We start from the raw sequence: 21,564 nt of genomic DNA on the forward strand, positions 1-21,564 counted from the left end.
ATAGAGGATTGTGTCGGGTAGTTTTTAATCATACGAAGCAGATTCAATCAGAACTATTTCTTCAAACTATACTTTTTCTAGAATGCCGTGACGTATCGGTCATCATGTGGTTCAGCGGCATTAACGCCGCTGCAGGCGTGTGCACCGGAGCTTATTCCATCGTTAACTCACACGCCAGCGGTTGCCGTTAAGCACTCACTGTCCGACTGTCACATAAACAGCCGATAATTATTTCCCATCTCTTAGCAATGTGGTTCAGTATGAGTTTACGCCGTCGGCATCACAACACCGTCATTAAAGTTATCTGGCATCCTACAGGTGACGTTGCTTAGCAACCGAGCTAATCAGTCATCTTGACTACTGTCAATATCATTGCGGCATTAAACCGTTTCCTACACAATAACAGAATCTCAATACTGGTTAGTGCTGCCGGACTCGTATAAGCGTTTCAAGGTGCGGTCGCGTTCTATTCAATCGTTCAAGCGCGACTGCTCGTCACAACTCTATTTGCTTTAGCATAGGCTACTAGCATGACTGGTATTGCTCAGGGCAATCTCGATGACAACGGTCAATGGTCCCCCCTTTCTACGCACGGAGATAATGTAATCTTAATAGTGCGCAGGCCAAGGCTGGCTCTTCAAAGCAGATATTAACAACGCGCTTTAAAGTTCCCATCATCCGTTCGGCAGAACTCTTTCAGCTTCAAGCGGGAGTCAAGTAAGGAGAAACTACGCGTGCACCGGCTATTCGGGTAAATAATGTTAATAGTCGTCTCTCCCCAGTGCATCACCCACTGCTCAGGGAGATCTCCTCATGCGTTGCCTTTACGCCATCTAGTGTTCAAATACAACATTACTAACCTATAACACCGCTCAACTGGGAAAGAGAAGAAGAGGAAAGAAGAGGAGACTCCTCCAGGAGCACAGCGTTCTTAATTACGAGGAACTATAGGCCCAGTCACACACCTGGAGTGCCTAGGCATCACATCAAGCTCATGGTATTAACGTTCCTCTAACCAAACTGCGTGCATCCACATAAACGTCTTCAACGACAGTTGCTCTTCCTCACCGGTCAACCGTACTTCGCATGCGGATAATCTTCGGCACGTCATCATCTCCCGTTTCTGGACGTGGCATCCGCCGGCCTCACGACGACCGCTTTTTTCTCCGACTCTTAAGGACGTGCATTGCACATCCTCCGTTTTGGGGGGAATATCTGCATGAGATCATCCGCCATAGCGGCACGCTCAGATTTCCTATCGCTTACACATTTATCATCACACTCGCTGGATCTAACGCTAGCGTCCCTCCATCATCCTCATTTCAGATGATAGAAGACGGTGTTAATCACTCAATCAGCTCATCAGCATCTATGACTCATCCCGGCGCACTTAACTGCTAATTAAGCTATACTATATCACGGGTCATGTCTCAGTATATAACTAAGTGTACGTCTTTGTCTGCGTGCATCCTGCACTTCATTCATATTCTCGGGTTCATGCTCACTTGGCTCGTGTTAAGCCAGGTTATGATATTCATGCATCACTGTACTGAAGCTAACAGCTCTCGTGCATTACTTGTCTACATCTCCCTCTTCGCCTGGACATCGGCTCGTGCTGCCAATCCAAGGTCTCTTCAGTTTACCTATGGTAAATATGCATATAACTGGTGGTGGCATCTTAATAGCATATCAGGGCTTTCGTTCAGACAGGTGCTGTCATTCAAGGCATATCTCCCTCATCCCTGCAACTCGGACGGTGGTCCTCCTCCGCCTTCATATCCCACATTCGCCCGGACATCAGTGCGTGGCGGCTATCCAAGGTCTCAAACACTAAACTTGGTAATTATGCATATAACTGGTGGCGGTTTCATAGCACGTCAGCATGTATACCTGTCACTGTGTTCACGTCTAACCGCATGTCAGGTTGTGACCTCCGGGTCTGCGTTCCGTGTAACCCTGCACGTCAGCGCGTGACCTCCGGGTCCGTGTTCACGTTTAACCCTGCGAGTGCAGGTTGCGGCCAGTGGGTCAGCGTCATGTTTAACCCTGTGTGTGCAGGTTGCGGCCAGTGGGTCTGCGTCATGTTTAACCCTGCATGTGCAGGTTGCGGCCAGTGGGTCAGCGTCATGTTTAACCCTGCATGTGCAGGCTGCGTCCAGTGGGTCAGCGTCATGTTTAACCCTGTGTGTGCAGGTTGCGGCCAGTGGGTCTGCGTCATGTTTAACCCTGCATGTGCAGGTTGCGGCCAGTGGGTCAGCGTCATGTTTAACCCTGCATGTGCAGGTTGCGGCCAGTGGGTCAGCATCATGTTTAACCCTGCATGTGCAGGCTGCGTCCAGTGGGTCTGCGTCATGTTTAACCCTGCATGTGCAGGTTGCGGCCAGTGGGTCAGCGTCATGTTTAACCCTGCATGTGCAGGCTGCGTCCAGGGTCAGTGTCATGTTTAACCCTGTGTGTGCAGGTTGCGGCCAGTGGGTCAGCGTCATGTTTAACCCTGTGTGTGCAGGTTGCGGCCAGTGGGTCAGCGTCATGTTTAACCCTGCAAGTGCAGGTTGCGGCCAGTGGGTCTGTGTCATGTTTAAACCCTGCGTGTGCAGGTTGCGGCCAGTGGGTCTGCGTCATGTTTAACCCTGCAAGTACAGGTTGCGGCCAGTGGGTCTGCGTTACGTTTAACCCTGCGTGTGCAGGTTGCGGCCAGTGGGTCTGCGTCATGTTTAACCCTGCGTGTGCAGGTTGCGGCCAGTGGGTCTGCGTCATGTTTAACCCTGCAAGTACAGGTTGCGGCCAGTGGGTCTGCGTTACGTTTAACCCTGCGTGTGCAGGTTGCGGCCAGTGGGTCAGCGCATGTTTAACTTGTGTGTGCAGGTTGCGGCCAGTGGGTCAGCGTTCGTTTAACCCCGCTACGCCAGGCGTTAACCCATGGTCGGCGTTCACGTAAACCCGGCAGTGATTCCGGCATTCTCATCATGTCCCTGTGCTATCTCTCATTTCATCCACAGATCCCCGCAATCAGCCAGTAAGGTAAGAAATGCTTCACATCTCAGTACTTCATACTTCACTTCTTTTGGGGGTTCATCGGAGCGGTGTTCCCCTCCTGAATGATCATCCTGCAAACCGGGGCCTAATCGCCAAACATCAGTTCATTAATTTGTTGTAATCTGTCAATCACCATTCTCTTATATCATGTGTCCCGGTAATAAACATGTATTTCATACATCATGTCTCTCATGATTGAAATGAAGCTTAGCGCAAGTTCAATTAGGAAGACCAATACCCCCTGGTGTTACACGTCATTTCAATACCCTCTCCTCTCCCAATAAGTGATCAGGGGCGTTACTCCCCAGCTAGCCAATCATCGCACCGACTAACCCCTTTAAATCTGCTCTTCCCTGTCTGTCAGTTGTCATTTCAGGTGTCAACGCACAACCCTCCTCCACCCCTTCGCCTCCATCTCCTAATACAGGGCCAAGCTAAAACCTTCTCCCTTCAGAACCGGTCCGAACTACTTATCACCACCACCAGTGTCTAGACCCCGGGGGGTTCATCGGAGCGGTTGTCCCCTCCCGAATGATCATCCTGCAAACCGGGGCCTAATCGCCAAACATCAGTTCATTCATTTGTTGTAATCTGTCAATCACCATTCTCTTATATCATGTGTCCCGGTAATAAACATGTATTTCATACATCATGTCTCTCCTGATTGAACTACATCTATGAGACATTGGCAGGCAGACTGTTGTGTTGGATTTGGACTGCTACGGTAAAGTTCATGTCCCAGATTGGCCACTACTAAGGTCATGCCAAACCCCCCACTTCCAGGGAGTTAACCAAACACACACAATATTCATCATTACAATGTTTTATTTATTTGAATGTGGCATATTTAATTTATTTCATGGCATTTCAATACTTTGTATACTGCCATGATCTACATGTTAGTGTTGAAATGTTGTGGGGTTTTACCCAGAAAAATCCAATTCCAAATGTTGAGCACAGCATAGAAAATGTGCAGCAATTTGTGAAATGACTTAACAAGAAATAAAATGGATGTGGACATTTCTACAAGAAAATCACTGGAATGGATCCAAGCTACAGACAGTAGATTTTATTTTTTATAATCGTCCACTATTCAAATTCCAACTTTGCAAATTCTGGATATTTCACAGTTTGAAAATGTGCACACATTATAATTTCATTTTTTTGGGTTGGTTTTCATTACATCAATTCAGTACTTGAATTACAGGGTTCACAGTCAATTACAATACATTTAACTGGAGGACCTCACCACTGACCTTTAGTTCACTTGGGATCTCTAGACATGAAATGGATTCAAAATCCCACACATTACCATACGGCCATTAGCTCTGTGGAGCCAGTGGAAAGTAGGCCATAACCCAGGTTGCTATAGTTTCACTGGGTGAAATGTCTCCTTTGTGTTGAAATAACTGAGGGCGGCAGAGAGCCGACTAAAGACCCATCTTTTTGATTGTTATTCTTATTTTATTCAAACAATATTTAAATGTTCTTCTTATTTGTATTGTGTTCTTCTTATTTGATGGTTCTTTTATTCATATTTGATTTTTCATTCTTGTTTTATTCAATCCAGTGTTTATTTACTTGTATTGGTTGTGCTTTTAGAAATCACAAAGTGTTACATGTTATTTATGTCCCGTGAAGGTGGGAAGTGTTGCTTTTATTTTTGGTTTGTGAAACACTTTGAGTTACCTCTTTAAAAAGTGCTTTATAAATTAGTCTGATTTAATTCAAACTGCTTTATGAAATCAGGGAAAGGGCATAGCAAGTTGACGTTAAAGTGGACCCCCTGGTGACCCCCCTGTCTGGTTACTGTTGACAGGCGGTGGAAACACTCCCTGAGGGATTCTGGGGTCTCAGCTTTGTGTCAGCCACTAACTGCTTCCTGTGTGTGAGCCTCTGCTTTAGTGAAGTGCGCTGTCCGTGGTGCTGAAGGGCTCCAGCAGACTAAAACGTGTTTGTTGTGTAACATCCTGCCCTAAAGGGGGCTTTCAAATCTTTGAGGTGCGAAACGTTTGCACGCTCTGCACACAAGAGCATGTGTGAGGTCTTTAAAAAAAGCAGTTGTTTTTTCTTTTTAATTTCTTTTTGATTTTGATTGCAACTACACGCTGCTAAAAGTTACAATTGCATCAGTCAAAGGATTTCCTGTCTTGTGCTGCATTTGTAACCATGGCATTACATTTCACAGACTTTTAATTATCTAAGAAACTATGTTTAAAGGCTTCAGCAGGGGTCCCGATTAGGGAATGAATGGAAATTAAATTACTTATTGAAAAGGAGGAAACTGTTTTTTTCCCTGCACATGATGAAACTCAGAGAAGAGACTGGAGATATACTGTTTCCACTTAGTGATGCTTCTCTTTCTAATTCTACAATGTCTTGTGTGTTCTTGGGACCCTGCAAGCTAAATCCGCCTGCCAGACTGTGAGCTGCATATCAGAAGCAGCAGGTAGAAGAAATAATGAATTGTAATAATGGCTGACCATCTGCAGGGGTCTCAGAAGTCTGTACAGTTTTCCAGAGGGATGCTGCCCAGAAAGAATTCCACATTTCTGACGGTTGCTGTAAGGGATGATTTTGAGAATTCCAATTCAAGCTGAAAGCCTGCCCAGGGACCGATGCACCAATAATCAGATGAGATCTAGCTCTAAAAATTCCTGAAGCAAGAAGAGAAAAAAGGGAAATAAATGAGGAACGGAATATTTGTTTTCCGTGTGTGAGAGAGAAAGAGAGCAATCATCTCCATCTTAGAAGCTATAAATAACACAAGCGGGATGTTACATCAACCTCTGCATGTGCACGGGAATATTCTGTCTGTGCAGTGTGTAATGCCCCTGTGCACTCTGCATTATTACCGCTTATTGCAAGAGTGCACCATCAACCATTCCGTAATGTGATCAAACGTCATGTAAGGCTTCCAGGTGTGAAGCTTTTCCATTTTTTGTTTTGTAAGTGATGACAATTAGATATTGTAGTCCATGGAGAGAGATCACAGTCATCATGGTTCATCCTCTGGGAACCACAACCAACGTCATGCTCATTTGGCCAGCAGCTTTTTAATCTGTCCTCCGAGACCAAAAATGATTGCAACCAACAAATTCAGATGACGCATTACACAACACTTAATAATTATTTAGTAGGAATGCTGACACAGCATTCCTACTATCTGTTATGCTACACATTCTTTATTATTCTGCCGGGTTATTTTGCACCTCTTCTCCTCCCGCATTCCACATCGCAGAAACTCCGTTCAAACATCAAAACGTTCAGCTCGGTCGGGAATCGATGGCTATTACTTTTCTTATTCATAACTTTCATAATTCCAGAGATACATCCCATAATTCATCAAATGTTTAACATGGAAGTCAATGGAGAAACTCTTCAGACTTCAACAATCTTCATGCAACTTCAACTGCTAACTGTTCCTTCATACTTTCACTCAGAAACCTCATTCCAACTTTCAAATGTTACACACCTTTCTGAGATTATTCGTGTAACCCAACTTTTAAATCTGATTCTTACTTTGAGATGTTAAACATTGTTCAGACCTTGGTGAAGAGGCCTTCTTCAGATTTTAGAGTGTGTGATGTCACAGCTGTGGAGGACAGATTTAATTTTGCCTTCATATTTTCTTTTAAACCTGCCATAATTCCCAAACCCTACATTCCTGAGACATAATTTGTCATGACAAATGTAGGAAAACATCTCGTAGCTTGAAAAAAAATAAAATAAAAATAAGCAAAATAATTAAACAAAATGCCTCTTGAGGGCATGAAGTGACAAAAACGTTCAACATGTCTCCATTAAACCCCATTGTAAGTTCAGCCTCACCTTTCCCCACCACAGCAGCCACACACCTTTAGTTAAACTGCCAAAAAGGCCACATTATTAACCCGAAAGTACACAAAAAGTACACTTCAGATGCTCAAGTTCCTTGACATGCTTCACGCTTTGAAATTTCACCGATATCTGTTATGGTTCTTCAACAAAACGTTCACATGTAAGAGGTTTATCTCTCATTCAGAACAATGGAAATGCTCTCCTCTCACTGATTACTGCTATCACTATGGAAACCTTTGATCTCTGGACACGTCATTAGCTCAAATATAAAGACCTGTGTCATGGAACACGATGATGTCATAACTCCAACTGACATTCTCAGAGCAGCAGACTTCAGATAATGGTTAACACAGCTCTACGTCAATTATGGGGTGTCATCATATGCCGTTTCCATGGAAACGCATCCCTCGACATAAAACAGGATGTCGCTGTAACTCCAATGGTCACGGTCCGATCGTCCCCCAAACTTCGCTTGTATATCACCGGTCCATGCCTCAACAGCTCTACGCCAAATCTGAGATCTCACCATAGGCGGTTGCCATGGAAACGCATCCCTCGCCATAAAACACGATGTTGTTGTGATACCTATGTAAATGGTCTAAAACAGCACCAGACTTCAGATAATGGTTAATGGTCCGGCCTTCAACAGCTCTATGTCAATTATTGGGTCTCATCATATGCCGTTTCCATGGAAACTCATCCCTCGCCATGAAACACGATGTCGCTGTAACTCCAATGGACACGGTCCGTTCGTCCCCAAACTTCGCTTGTATATCACCGGTCCATGCCTCAACAGCTCTACGCCAAATCTGAGATCCCACCATAGGCTGTTTCCATGGAAACGCATCCCTCGCTAAAAAACACGATGTTGTCGTAACTGATATGAAAATGGTCAAAACACCACCAGACTTCAGATGACAGTTAATGGTCCAGCCCTCATCATGTCTATGTGCCATTAGTGAGTTTTCCTCAAAAGTTGTTGCCATGGCAACGCATCCCTCGCCGTAAAACACGATATTGCTATAACTCCTATGAAAATTGTCAAAAAATGCTTAAACTTCACGTGTGCTAACAGTCCAGCCGTAAAGACATCTACGTGACAGTTTTTAAATGTCTTCAAATGCCGTTGCCATGGCAACACAATGCTCGCTATGAAACACGGTTTTCTCATAACTTCAGTGAAAATGCTCCAAACGGCCCAAAACTTCACAGGTTTGGTAACGATGCAGCCATCAACGCATCTAAGCGTATTATGGGGTGTCATCAAATGCCGTTGCCATGGCGACAAATCATTCATCATTAAGTTAGTTCAATAGTTTGCAGTTCAAATATTCTGCTGCTTTTCCAAACTGTTTTACTTATTTTTCTTCTCTTATCACACATTCAAGCCCCCAGTGTTCATGTATCATTTCAATCTAAATTCTTCACTTTCTTCTTACACATTACATTTCAGCATAGCAATTCAGCGTCAGCTTTTCAGCATAAAGCATTCCCACTAGCAATTTCTTCAGGAATTGCATTCTCTAGTTTAAAACTGCAAATTTGCAAAATGATGAACAGGTCGGTGGCAGACAGAGAGTTGAAGGTCTTTTTCAGTTCTGAAACCCTGGGACACACAAACACGCTGCATACACACTGACATTGTGTATGTTGCTTGGAGGCCACAGTCACATTCTGTATAGGCAGTATGTTGTCTGTTTCGTGCAATGAACATGGACTGCAAAAAACTCAGTCTGAACCAAGCTAATCCTCTGGGGGTGTAAAGCATAAGCCAATATATAAGTGCCTTGTATACGCATGTTTTCTACTGAGCCAGCATTGGGTTGAATCCTATGATTGCATAAAATAGGTGCTATTGAGAAAAAAAACTGGTTGGAGACCTAAAACCAAGCGCCGATAGCCCAAACGCCAAAATAAGCCATGCTATGGTTCTGAGGCTCAGCTAATGAAGAAAGTACATCTGGTAATAAACCAAAGTGTTTTAAAAGCGAAAACTTGGAAACCACCAAAGTAAGGACTTCCATGTCAATAAAACAATTCTGTAAAGATCGTGGCGATCCAACCAATCGCAGCTGCATGTTAGACAGTGCCTCCCTCCACTGTTATAATCAAAACACTTAATAACTCTTATAAAAACAATCCATGCTGCCTTAAACTTTAAATAAGTTATATTCTACTTTTTAGGGTTTTCGAACATTAAAGCATGGAGGCATGTCACAGTAGAGGCACTAACTACTAATATGAAGCAGGAAATGAGCAGAATAGTGCCCCTTTGGCAAAAAAAAACTGTACATTACCTCTCCAATGACCATACCCACACGTTGTTGAGCCGTTTCATTGGTTCAGACTACAGTTCATCGTCATAGCATTTATCACAGTTTCAGAGCTGTAATAATCCTTATTTCACACAAACAAGTGTGTGTGTGTGTGTGTGTGTGTTTGCACTCTCCGCCCACTTTCCCTGTAGATTAGGACTTCTTCCAGCCAGCACACATTATTTAGAAACAAGAGGGGACACTGCTGCCCACTCTAAGGAAAAAGAGAGGAGCTCCGTCCTCCTTCTTTAATCATCATCCTCTCTGCCAGTTTCAAATGAAGAAAGCACATATTTATTTACCATCTGTTTACAGAAGGAAAATGTGTGAGTAAAGAGATGGCCAAGCAAACACCACCAAGAAAAGAAGCTGTTTATTTTTTCACTTTGTGGTCTTTTGCAATATTTTCGTAGGATTTAAATGACTCAAACCACCAGCTGGTCTTATCTTCCCATACATACAATCTTATTTACTGTCATATATGGTAAACAATATACTGTACCTATAAATGAAACATTTGTAGATTTTGAAAAATAGCAGCCCATTTTTCTAAGATTGGTAAAGATAAGAACGAAATTTAGTAAATACAATTAATAAATGAGCCAAAATCAGGTATGTCTGCATATATGCTGTAAATAAATAAATAAATACATACATACATGGCCATACATCTTTCTCAACAAGAAAAATAAATATTACACCTCTGAGCAAGAAGAAAGAAATTAAAGGAATGCTGTTTAGGGAGAAGCAGTTCCTACATCTGCACTGATGGACCGTGTGTGTTCAGAGTGCCAGGGGCCCTCAGAGTGTCAGGGGCCCTCAGCTGACCGGGCCCCCAGGAGGAAGGAGCAGGACCCCAGAGTGGAGCAACCATCTGAAGCTGGCAGATGGCAGATGGCACAGAGGAAGCTGAGGCCTGCTGCTCCGCTCTGCAGGGCGCCACTACCAACACAGTGTGTGTGTGTGTGTGTGTGTGTGTGTGTGTGGTGTGTGTGTGTGGTGTGTGTGTGTGTGTGTGTGTTGTGTGTGTGTGTGTGTGTGTGTGTGTGTGTGTGTGTGTGTGTGTGTGTGACGGTGTGTGTGTGTGAGTGTTTGAGAGAGGGTGGAGATGATACAAAAGATTAGCCGCACCAGAATCCTTTAAAAACCTTCAATTGTGCCCGGTGCTTTCTGTTTTAAAACCTTTTCTCAATCTAGAAAAGGCTCGACACAGCTATGAAAATAATCAGCAGTTGCAGCCCTAACCCTTAAAGACTGATGTTAGAAGGCTGAATGTAATGGCGCTTTTCCACTGCAGGACCGAGTAACGGTATGGTTAGGCCTTGGTAGGCCAGGCTCACTTTATGCTGCGTTTCCATTACAGTTTACCAACCGGGGTAGTAACTATAGAGTGGCGAAGTCCCTCCCTTTCCGGTGGAACTCCATGGAACTTTATTTCGGAAAAATTATGTATTGGCGAGAGAAAAGTTATCTTTTGATCCCGTTTGAATTGTGCCACGAATTACAAATATGATGTTTGTCAATTTAAAAGATAATTCTGCCAGTTAAAAGATAAATGTTTTGTCGTAAAACTGTGAAGTAAGACTTTTTTTGTGTGAAACCGCTCAATGAACTACATCTCTGGTCTCGCACAACAACACACGTCACCAAGATGGCCGTCACTACCGTCTTGCCAAACAAGGGATTGACTACCCTCACCCTCACTTAATGTTACTTCATGTTAAGGCTAATAAAAATGACAAGACTAAGGCTGGAATGCTAACTAACGTGCTTGCTACTAGCTAGGTAGCTAACTTGATCCAGCCAGCCACTCCTGGTCCTTTCATCAGACGGGAAGCAAAATAACGAGCAAGACCCATTGCTGGTATGATAACAACCTGGTACTAAGCACACAGGCATCTTGTTAAAGTTATCTTATCTTAGCTATCTCTTATTTAGGAAAACAATTATGACATCAGTTATGACATCACTTACGCGACTCTGGGATTTGTAGTCTTTCTAGTTGCGTATTTTTCATAGTATTATATTTCAACAGTTTTACGACAAACTGTGACTTTTTTGACATGGAAATGATTTTTTAAGATTGATAAACATCATATGTGTAATTCATGGCACAATTAAAACGGGATCGAAAGATACGTTTTCTCTCTTCATTGACTTCAATGCATAATTTTTCCGAAATAAGGTCCCATGAGGTCCACCGGAAAGGGAGGGACTTCGCCTCTCTATAGTAACGCAGTGTAGGCGGGGCGATCGGCTGTTCGGGTTGTAAGGTTTTTCGCCTGCCGTCTTGTCTGCAGACCGGTATCAGTATGTTGTTACTTTGGCATCATTTTGAAACGTGTATTACAATTAAATCACGGTAAAATATGTTCTTGTTGTTGTAGTTGTAACCCCCTTGCCAGCGATTCGCTCTGACCATTCAGCAGTCGAGAGTGTTTACGTCACTAGTTTAGCATATTCAGCCCGGTTGTTGGCCCGGTAAGAACCTCGATTTTGGAGGGCCAGAAAAAAGGTGAAAAAGTAGCCCAGTGCCGGAACTACCCCTAGTGGAAAAGCAAAAGAAAACGGGCCGGGTTCGGCACGCTTAAACCGTGCTACGCGCTGCAGTGGAAATGCGCCATAAGTGAGTCTCCTTATGCATCCATCAGCTGTTCATCCACTAAAACACAGATTTGAGTAGCTACAGTAGACCCAGTAGAAATAAAATAGTGCAAGATTATGTTCCATTGTGCAAGTAATGCAGGACAAGTTAACCATATACATGTTAATAAATACAATGAGCTAAATGTTGCAGAGAGTGTTGTAAGTGACCGAGTAAATGCAGGAGTCTATATACATGAAATCAAATAAGATAAATGGTAATGTTCTTTGTGTGGAATAAAGAGCATTGGGGACAAGCAGCATCCTGCAGGAGGGGAACCTGCGAGCAGCAGGGTTATTAGTGGGGGGGGGGGGGGGGTTAAAAGATCTCTCAGATCCTCAGAGGAGGGAAGGTGTGAAGTGGAGATCCCTCTCCCAGAGACAGAGCTGAGGAGGGAGAGGAGGAACAAGAAAGGGAAGAGATGCTGGAGAAAACAAATCTGAAACTCAACCCATTTTCATTCTAAGATGATCGGTTCCAATCGATTTTTAATTGCCTTTTAGTTTCAGAGCTTACCATTTGAAAGCTGTCATCGCCGTATTCAGACTAACAGTATTCTGAGGGATGAAACTACAGCAGTCAACAAAAGTGACCAATTATATCTGTCGTCCACACACTGAATAACTTATTAAGTTGTTCTCAGAAAGAAAAGCCGAGTGTTCACTGTGGCTCCATTCAGCTTTTTCTTTCAAACAGAAACATGGCTGATGCCCAGAGGCAGTCAGATCTGCTGCTGACTGTCTCATTACCAACACACTGAGGGAGGAGAGATTGACTCAATAACACTTACCCTCATATTTTTAGCTTCACAAATGTTGTTCTAGCTACAATGTTATAATTTGAAACACAGTACTGGGACTCAAATCTTTTTATACCAATATGCAACTGCCACCCCATTGACTCCATAGGAACCAGGGAGCTGGCCTCAATGTGCAAACCATGGAGGAAACAAATGAGATGATACACAGCAAAGATCCCCAGCTACATTTAAATGCTGGATTTTGGAAAAAGAGTGAGCACGTTAGACCCTCCACCATCAAGACGCCCATTTCAGATCTAGATGTCTCAACACCAAAAGAAGTGCTTTAACGACAGGCCACAGTGAACGTTTAACCCAGCTATTCATGATCTTTGTCACACATGAAAGCCAGATTACAGCCCCCCCCCCCCCCCCCCTCAACCCAAACTTTTCTGCTGTGAATATGTCTGTTGTCCCCTCAGTGAACATGTACATATGGAAGGGGATGAGGGGTAGTGAAGCAGAACATAGGTTTTTTTCTCATAGGTTATCTCAGCCCTCAGCAGAGTCTCCTCTTCCTTCTCTCCCTCCCTCTCAGCCTCTGCTTTTTTCTCCCTTCCTCCCACTCCCCCTCCCTGTCTACCCATCGACCCCTCTTTTTTTTCTCACCCTCTTCCATTTCCCCCCTCCCCTCTCATCTCCTTCCCTCACCCTCCCTCCCTTTCCTTCTCCTCTGAGCCTCTGTCCGACCTCCCTGCCTCCCCCTCCACTTCCGTCACTCTCTCTCTGTCCTCTCTCCTTTTCTCTCATCTCTCCCCTCTCTCTCTCCCTCCTTTTCCTCCCAGCTCCCTCACCCCCCCTCCACCTCATCCTCCCTCCTCTTCCTCCAAGCTCCCTCACCAGCCCCCCCCCTCCCCATCCAATCTCCCCCTTCACTGATCTCTCTAGCTCCTTCTGTCCCTCTCCTTCCTACCTCCCAACATCCCCACCCCCCTCTCATGGCTGTGAGGTGAGCTACTGCTGGAACTAACACTGCCTCCATTACCTGACTCTCTCACAGCTGTAGATCGGTGTCACATGATCTATGTCAGAGGAGGCTACACTTCTGGCTGAGGGTGGATGTTATCATTATTTCCTATGATGCAAGTGAACTGCATACATTTAGTCTTTCCTTAAAAAGAAAGAAACAATCTCCCGGGGCCGAGTCCCACTGTCTCTGTCGGAGCAACATTCTTTACTGTCACACAGAGAAACAAGCAGTGAATAATGGTTCCTCTGTTAGGGAGGAACAGGAAGCCACAACAAGCCCAGCAGCTGACGAGACCTCCAGCGGACTCGGCAGAAACACTTCCTCTGTAGGCAACCTCCTGGAGCCTCTAACAGCTGCAGCACACAGGAGAGATCCAGCTGACAATGGATTTGTACCTGCTTAACTGGGAATAAAGTGTCATGGGTTTGCAGAGGATGTATCATACTAAATATGCACCCACGTTTGTGTTACCTCTTTCATCACAGCTCATTTGGCTTTACAACAGTTACCATGAAACATCACATCTGCAGACTTGAAAACATCAGCTGTCATCTTTAAGAAAACGTTTTTCCATAGGCCAAGAATATCATCTAAGGACCTGAATGCATCAGCTAAAAACCCAGAAGATGTCTAAAAACATAATCCGGTGATATAAAGACAATATTTCTATAGCCCCTACTGTCATGGGATGATGGAAAGACGTCACCTAGAGGTTATAAAGTCATTTTAAGATATGTACAGGCTTGGGGAGTAACAGATTACATGTAGCCGAATCACTTAATCAGGATACAAGAAGAGGTAACTGTATTCCCTTTCAGATCCCTTCAAAATGTGGGGATCACTAGCAGGATTACATTGTTGCTAAAAAAAAACAAAAGATCATATAGTGATACGATACGATATACTTTATTGTCCCCGTAAGGACATTTGTTCTGGACTCCGTCCTGCAGTTCCACATACATGTACATGTACAAACATAGTGGACATTAAGAGACACATATCATCAGTCATACACCGTTTGAACAAACACAATACACAGACACACATACTGACAATGGCGACCTATTGTACTACCCTCATGGCCAACATCAGGCCCGGACTGGCCATTGGGAGGACCAGGAGGTTTCCCGATGGCCTGGCCTGCTAAGTGGCCTGCTGGCCTGAGGATTCTTTTTTTTATGTATGTATTGTGAACGCAACGCTGCGCAAATGTGGGTCTGACTCTGCCTCACAGAGGGTGACTGGCTGTCTACATGATGTGGCCTGCCGACATGGCCACTTTCATACAGATCATACTAATGCCCTCGATTGGTCTCTGTGTGTCATTCAAGCTCCGGCGGGTGTGTAGTGCTGCAGTGGAGACGCTGCGCACAGCTGATCGACAGCTGGAACACAAACCACCAAATACAAAAACATAATTCAGATCCAGTCGTCATGACTCCACTCCGGAGGGATTCCCCGATCACTTCTTACAGTCTCTCATCAAGGGGGGGTCTCCTGTCCCCGGTACAAACACACTGCCTGAGGAAGGCTATGTGTATTGTTTTTGTCATTAACCTTTTTCGGGCCATTTATTTATTTATTTTGGTGACGATCCAACCTCCATGCTGCTACTCTGGTTCAAACTGCATCCACCAAACAATATGATTTATCTCCACCTCCCCAAAATAACCCAAATCTGACATGGTGTGAGATGTATTTTTTAACTGTTCTGTCGTCATTTCCTGCGATCTTCTTCATAAAGTCAGTCAGAATGAATGAATGAATGGGCGTTTCTTTGACTATTTATAGGCAAATATGGGCGTTACGTGAAGCCCGCAAAAGCTGTACCGCATTTCGAGTCGGTTGTGATTTATAAAGGGAAACCGGCGTAGGAAGTGCCGTACGCACTTTCCTTGCCGGTACGCAATGTTTGGTGAATCGGGAAGTGGCGGAAAATGTATGGACCTATTTTTCGGATTTCTACTACGTAAGCAACCTTCCCACGTGAATCCTACGCACGGCGTTATACATGAGGCCCCAGGTGAGGTAAAGGACTCTGAGTGTTTAGATAGTTAACTTAGTCTAAGTTATCTCAGTGGGTCTCAAACGGTTTGGACACCATTTATGTAAACACATATTTCCATTTGAGGGGGGAGTGATTAGTAAAATGCATGAATAATAATACAAAAAACGTTAACTAGGTGAAAAAAGGTAAGATAAACTATTAAAACTTGTTGAGAGCTAAAACTAGTCTTTGCTTCTGCCTCAAAGAGCAGCAGAGGGAGAGGGGGAGACAGGAGAGGCTGGTTCAGGAGCACAGCCACACTCACAACTATAAATGAACCAAAAACAAATAAATAAACACGTTTCAGTGTTTTTCATATTGGATATGGTATGTTATTGGTTATGGCCATGTTCTTATGATTTTATGATTATTTAAATGTATACAGTTATGTTTCATATGGGTGTAGTCTCTTTATTTCCCCCTCAAAATGCACCAGATTGATGCATTTAAGTCCAACATCCAACATGCCCCCGGACCCCCCTATAGGATTTGAGGTCCACCCCCACTTAAAATATGTTCATATAGGTTCCTAAATAGATTTGCAATTTTTTTAAAATAGTAACCCATGTCCATATGTTTATTTTTGGGTAGTAGATTTAAAGGGCTATCACTACGGGCAGCAACGCTGTAAATATTGACAAATAAATCCAGGAAAATGGCACAAAAGAAAACTGGTAGTGGCCTGGCTGGGTGTATAATTCCCGGCCTGACTTATTGTCCCAGTCCGGCCCTGGCCAACATTTAAAAAGTACATTTCATTACATTTGACTTCATTTCATTTCAGGTGAATGTTAAGAAGCTTAATGGACATAGGTCGGAATGAGTGCTTATTCAGCCTGCTCTTGGGAACCCTGAATCTTCTACCAGAAGGTAGGAGCTGGAATTCTGGGTGGAGTGGGGGTGGGATCAGACACAATTATTTTTGCCTGTCTGATAATTGATTGCTTGTATATGTTTTGGAGAGATGGATGTTTTTTAACCCCCATAATTTTCATAGCCAACACATCCTCACTCCCAGGACGGCCTATGTTGACGTTATGTCAAGGTCCCCTGTGTCGGCTTTTTCCAACGCAAGGGGGGCGGCCCTTATGCTGCGTTCACACCGGACGTGATGCGATGTTTGGGGGCGGCGCGATTACATGTAAAGTCAATGCAGAGACACGGACAGATGCAAATTCGCTCCGACGGCGAGCATGAAGCGGTGGACGCGGTGCGAATCAAGAGATTGAGACGATTGAACGGTGCCGCATCAAACGCGAGCGTCAAATTCAAGTGACGCATTCTCGCGGAAGCCAATCAGCGGTGAAGATCTCAGCCTGCCGTCACTGACGTTCTTCCAGAAAACATCAGCCGTTAGCAGTTAGCACACAGAGATCACAGCTCCTCATATCTGTTCAGAAACTAGACAAAAGTTAAACAAGTAGGCTACAAACCACAGACTGTCTGTGTCATGGCGAATACAGTCGCTGGTTTATTTATGTATGTAGGCCGTTGTTATGAGTGTGGAATGAGCATATACAACGTTAGCTTAGCCTGGTCGACCCAATCTCCATTCAGAAAACAAGCATTTTAAAAGGTTTTTCGCCTGCCGTCTTGTCTGCAGACTTGTCAAGCATTAATTCATGGTTTTTACTAACCGGTATCAGTATGTTGTTACGTCGGCATCATTTTGAAACGTGTATTACAATTTAATCACGGTAAAATATGTTCATTTTGTTGTAGTTGTAGCTCCCGAGCCAGCGTATCTTGTTTGAATGATGCGAGTAAACACAGCTGGCAGCCGCGGGGAAACTCGAGCGATTAGAGCGAAGCAGATATTTGCATCGCGTCCGGTGTGAACGCACCATTACCCCTAGTTTCCACTGGGTCCGTCTGCGGCGTGTTACGGGCGCGTTGCGGCTACGTTGCGGCTGCGTTACGGCTGCGTTGCGGCTGCGCCGCGGCGTCCGCAAGGATCGCGGCCACTCTAGTCAATGGGTGCTATTCCACCAGACGCGCCGCGTTACGGCTCAGAAGCGTCCCAGAAGCGTCTCGCCGCTGGGCTCCGCTCGAAATAGGATTGAAGTCTATTTTTCGACGCGACGCAGCCGTAAGGTAATGTCGGGCAGGAAGTGGAACGTTGACAGCATCCGGCCCATCCCCCAAAACCGGTTCCTTCTCCTCCCCCCATCCCTCCTTTGTAGTCTTTCCAGTAGGAGAATAAAGGCCAGCGTTCTCCTTCGGTTTACAGGCACTGTGTGTAAATTATATAGAATAATTATGATGATTAATGCATTTTTTTTACCACTAAAATACAGCAACCCATCTTTGATTCATGTTGTTTTTAACTGGACTATTACAATTATTATTAATTATGTCTGTAGTCTACAACACAACAAAATAGGAAATAACAACAATAAACACGATTTATACAGACACAAAAATAAACCATTTAACTACGTAGCCTACTTACTTTCTTGTAGAAGTACAAATGTCCAGGAAATATGCCCAAATCAACAAGAACTGCGAGCCGGCATGCACGACGCTCCGCTTCCGTAATGCTTCTGAAACGCTCGTGAAATGCGCCGGTAGGGTATGACGCCGGAGGAGGCCGGACCAAAACCACGGCGCAGCTGTAACGCGCCGCAGTGGACCCAGTGGACCCTGTGGACCCAGTGGAAACTAGGGGTTAGACTAGAGCGATGCGATAGGAGCGATTAGAGCGAAGCGAATATTCGCATCGCGTCCGGTGTGAACGCAGCATTAGCGTACATTTTCAACTTTCCGGGATGTCCATAGGCTTCTATATAGCTCCCTAAACGTACGTTGTATACGACTTGAGATTGCGATCGAATGCTTCCTGAAGATCCATTCTCACAGCGTTTATCAACCTTTTTCTTACTCAATATCAAGCCACACTTATTGTTTTTACTTCTTTATTTTAATTGAATAATGTAGGACTTTTGTTGCCGTCAGTTATGGGGAGAGTAGGGGCTCAGAATACTGAAATCTGTATTGTTTCATCGTTTTTTCCTTCTAATTTTGTATTTTTTTCTAAACCACACACTGTTATTTACTCAACAATAACACATAATTATCCTTGTGTTTATTTATTTGTTTGATTAATAAACACAAGTTGGAGTCCGTCAGGACCGAGGGTCGGAGCAGCTCATAGTAGTTGCTTTAGAGAATTTTACACCAGGAAGTAAGTATTCTCTCTGCTTCGCTTGACAAACCCTGTGATAGTCCTCAAGCTCTGTGATTGGATGTTGGAGTGTGCGCCGAGGGTTACGCCGAGCGTCGAACAGCACTTTGAAATGGGATGGAACCACGGCAGACTGTCCAAAACTGGATTTGCACGGGTCCACCCCGTCCCCACCTCCCCCACCCCGTCCCCAGAACTACATATGCTGGCTATTGTGTGTTTCGCAACATGTTCTCTATGGCACGTCTCTACTGGGAGTTGTAGTTTTAAAAGACGTTTTCATATTTCCCATAATAAGAAGTTGCCAGTATTAAACTGTGTACATCCCTGGAGGTTTAGGGGATAGGAAACACTCAAATTTAAAACATATAATTAATAAATGGGTGAACATTGCTTGTGCCCATAATGGGCAGCATTAATATATATACCCACATGCCAGCTAAGGTCAGAAGAGCTTTATTTAACAGCTGGTCTTATGTCTGTGACCCCTCCTGTTGTTCATTGATAAGCCTGAAACATGCACTTGTCAAGGTTCAGAGGCACATTTTGCAAATATGGCAGTAGCCATTGATCATCTTAAGATAAGATATACTTTATTGATCCCAAGTTGGAAACATTTGCGTTACATCAGCATGTGTAACAGTTGTAAATATGCAGTGGTGTTTATTTGTAAATCATTTAGTATAATCACACAAATTCTGTGTTTTATATTTAATAATTCTGTGTTCTTTATTTATTGATTGTTCAATACCTGACAAGGTCGGAGATGAAAAACTTTGGTCGCAGGTTCCTCAACAGTGCATTACAAGACATCTATCAATATGTGTGTATACCTCCACCATTAAACTGTCCTATTCTGCACATTACTTATCAGTTAAAATAAGTGCTTAAACATGCAGTAGTTAACATTGCAGGAAAGCAATATATTAGTACTTTGTCAGGCTTAATATTTATACCCCCAAAGCTTTTTTCTTATTCAAAATAAGACCTTAAACTAAAGTATTCTTTAATGTTTAAATAAAGCCTTATTAGTTTGTCTGTCTGTGCCTCCTATTAATATCTCATAATAAAAATAATAAATGTAAATAACGTGCTTTAACCACTAGGTGTCCCTTTATATCAGCTGTGCCCTAACCCTAACCCTAACCCTAACCCTAACCCTAACCCTAACCCTAGTTATGGTGTAAATACAGCCTATCTACCAATTGGATCAAATATAAAAGTCAGCCGAATTAGTGTTGATACTGCAAGGAGACATATATTGTGAAGACAAATTGAAGATTTTGTTTAATTGCTGATATATTTATGAGCCACGTCACTTATTCAGTTTCGGCGGCAGTTGTTCCTGTTTCTCTAGAAGTCTTCTCATCAGGGCTCTATAAATAGAGAACTACGGCAGATATGTAATATTTAATGCAGCCGAATCGTGTATTACAATGCCGTTATGTGATGACTTCCAAAGAGAAAAGCAAGCACACTCGGAATAAAATATATATTTTGTTTTATTTCGGATTTCACATCAACAGGAAGTCCGGTTAACTAAAATGTCCGTGCGGAACAATATGGGGAATGGGAACAACCCATAGATCCGTGGGTGAATAATGTCAATCACCACATTACACACATCCCTTCACATTTACATTTAAATGTACATTAAAGTATATCGTGAGGCCTTCTAAAATGTTTTTAAATATAATTAGGGTTGTAGTTGAAGAGTTTGCCTGGCAACGCAATCACACAACATTAATGTAGCCTTTGTTTCTGCTAAAAGAGGTGTCGACCAGCTGGGGCAACAAGAAAATCGGCTTAATCAAGTGTGACTATTAAAAAATAAACAATCATTTTATTAATATTGACAATAACAACCGACCGCGGGGGAGCGTTCTCATGGCGTCTATTATCAACGCTATGGGAGGTCTATGAAGGTCTATGGGACGCCCTGCCCGTTGAAAACTGACTCTCCAGGGGTACCCTGTCCGTAATAGAATGATGGGGAGGGGCCCTGACCGACCGTCAACATGTGACGGGATGGGAGTGAGAACGTGTTGTCATAGCAGTCTGTACCAGGCGAGCGATCTGTGACTTTGACTGCACTGTCAAGTTACCATACCAGGCAGTAATACCATATCTAATGATGCTCTCCAACACTGCATGATAGAACAGTAACATGAACTTCTAGTGTTTGTTGTAAAGGATCAGATGTTATCTCTTCTCTGTCAGCTGTACTGTTCTGTAGGTTAATACTTTAAGTGTGAATACTTCTACTGCCTGAATCTGCTTTATGGTTTTCACTTTCTTTGCTTCATTTGTTCTGTTTTAATTCAGCAGGTGAACCTATGTTCATGAAATAGTGTGTGTGAGCCGTGTGAGCTTAACTGTGTGTATTCAACTAAAACGGAGCATTTTCTGTCAGCTCTTTTTTAAGCTTCAGGGGTCTACAGTAGATGTATGCATATCCAGAGGTGTAGTATTTGTGTTTGCTAAACTGATTACAGTAGACAGGAATGACTGGCAGAGGTGGAGCCACGTGGTCGTTTGGCAAAGTCATAAGCAAGTCTCAAGTTAACAGCTCTACATTTTGAATTCAAATCTTTCCTTTATCGATTTCGACCTGTACATTTTGCAATCAGTGCATGGTATTTAAATGCAAACAAAATTATTTTTGCCAACCGGTGCTCAGAAACGTATTGTTAGATCTTCATGGTTCTCTCCTGCAGCTTGATTGGACC

Source organism: Gymnodraco acuticeps, unplaced genomic scaffold (genome assembly GCF_902827175.1).
Source record: "Gymnodraco acuticeps unplaced genomic scaffold, fGymAcu1.1, whole genome shotgun sequence".
In the NCBI taxonomy this organism is placed as follows: Eukaryota; Metazoa; Chordata; class Actinopteri; order Perciformes; family Bathydraconidae; genus Gymnodraco; species Gymnodraco acuticeps.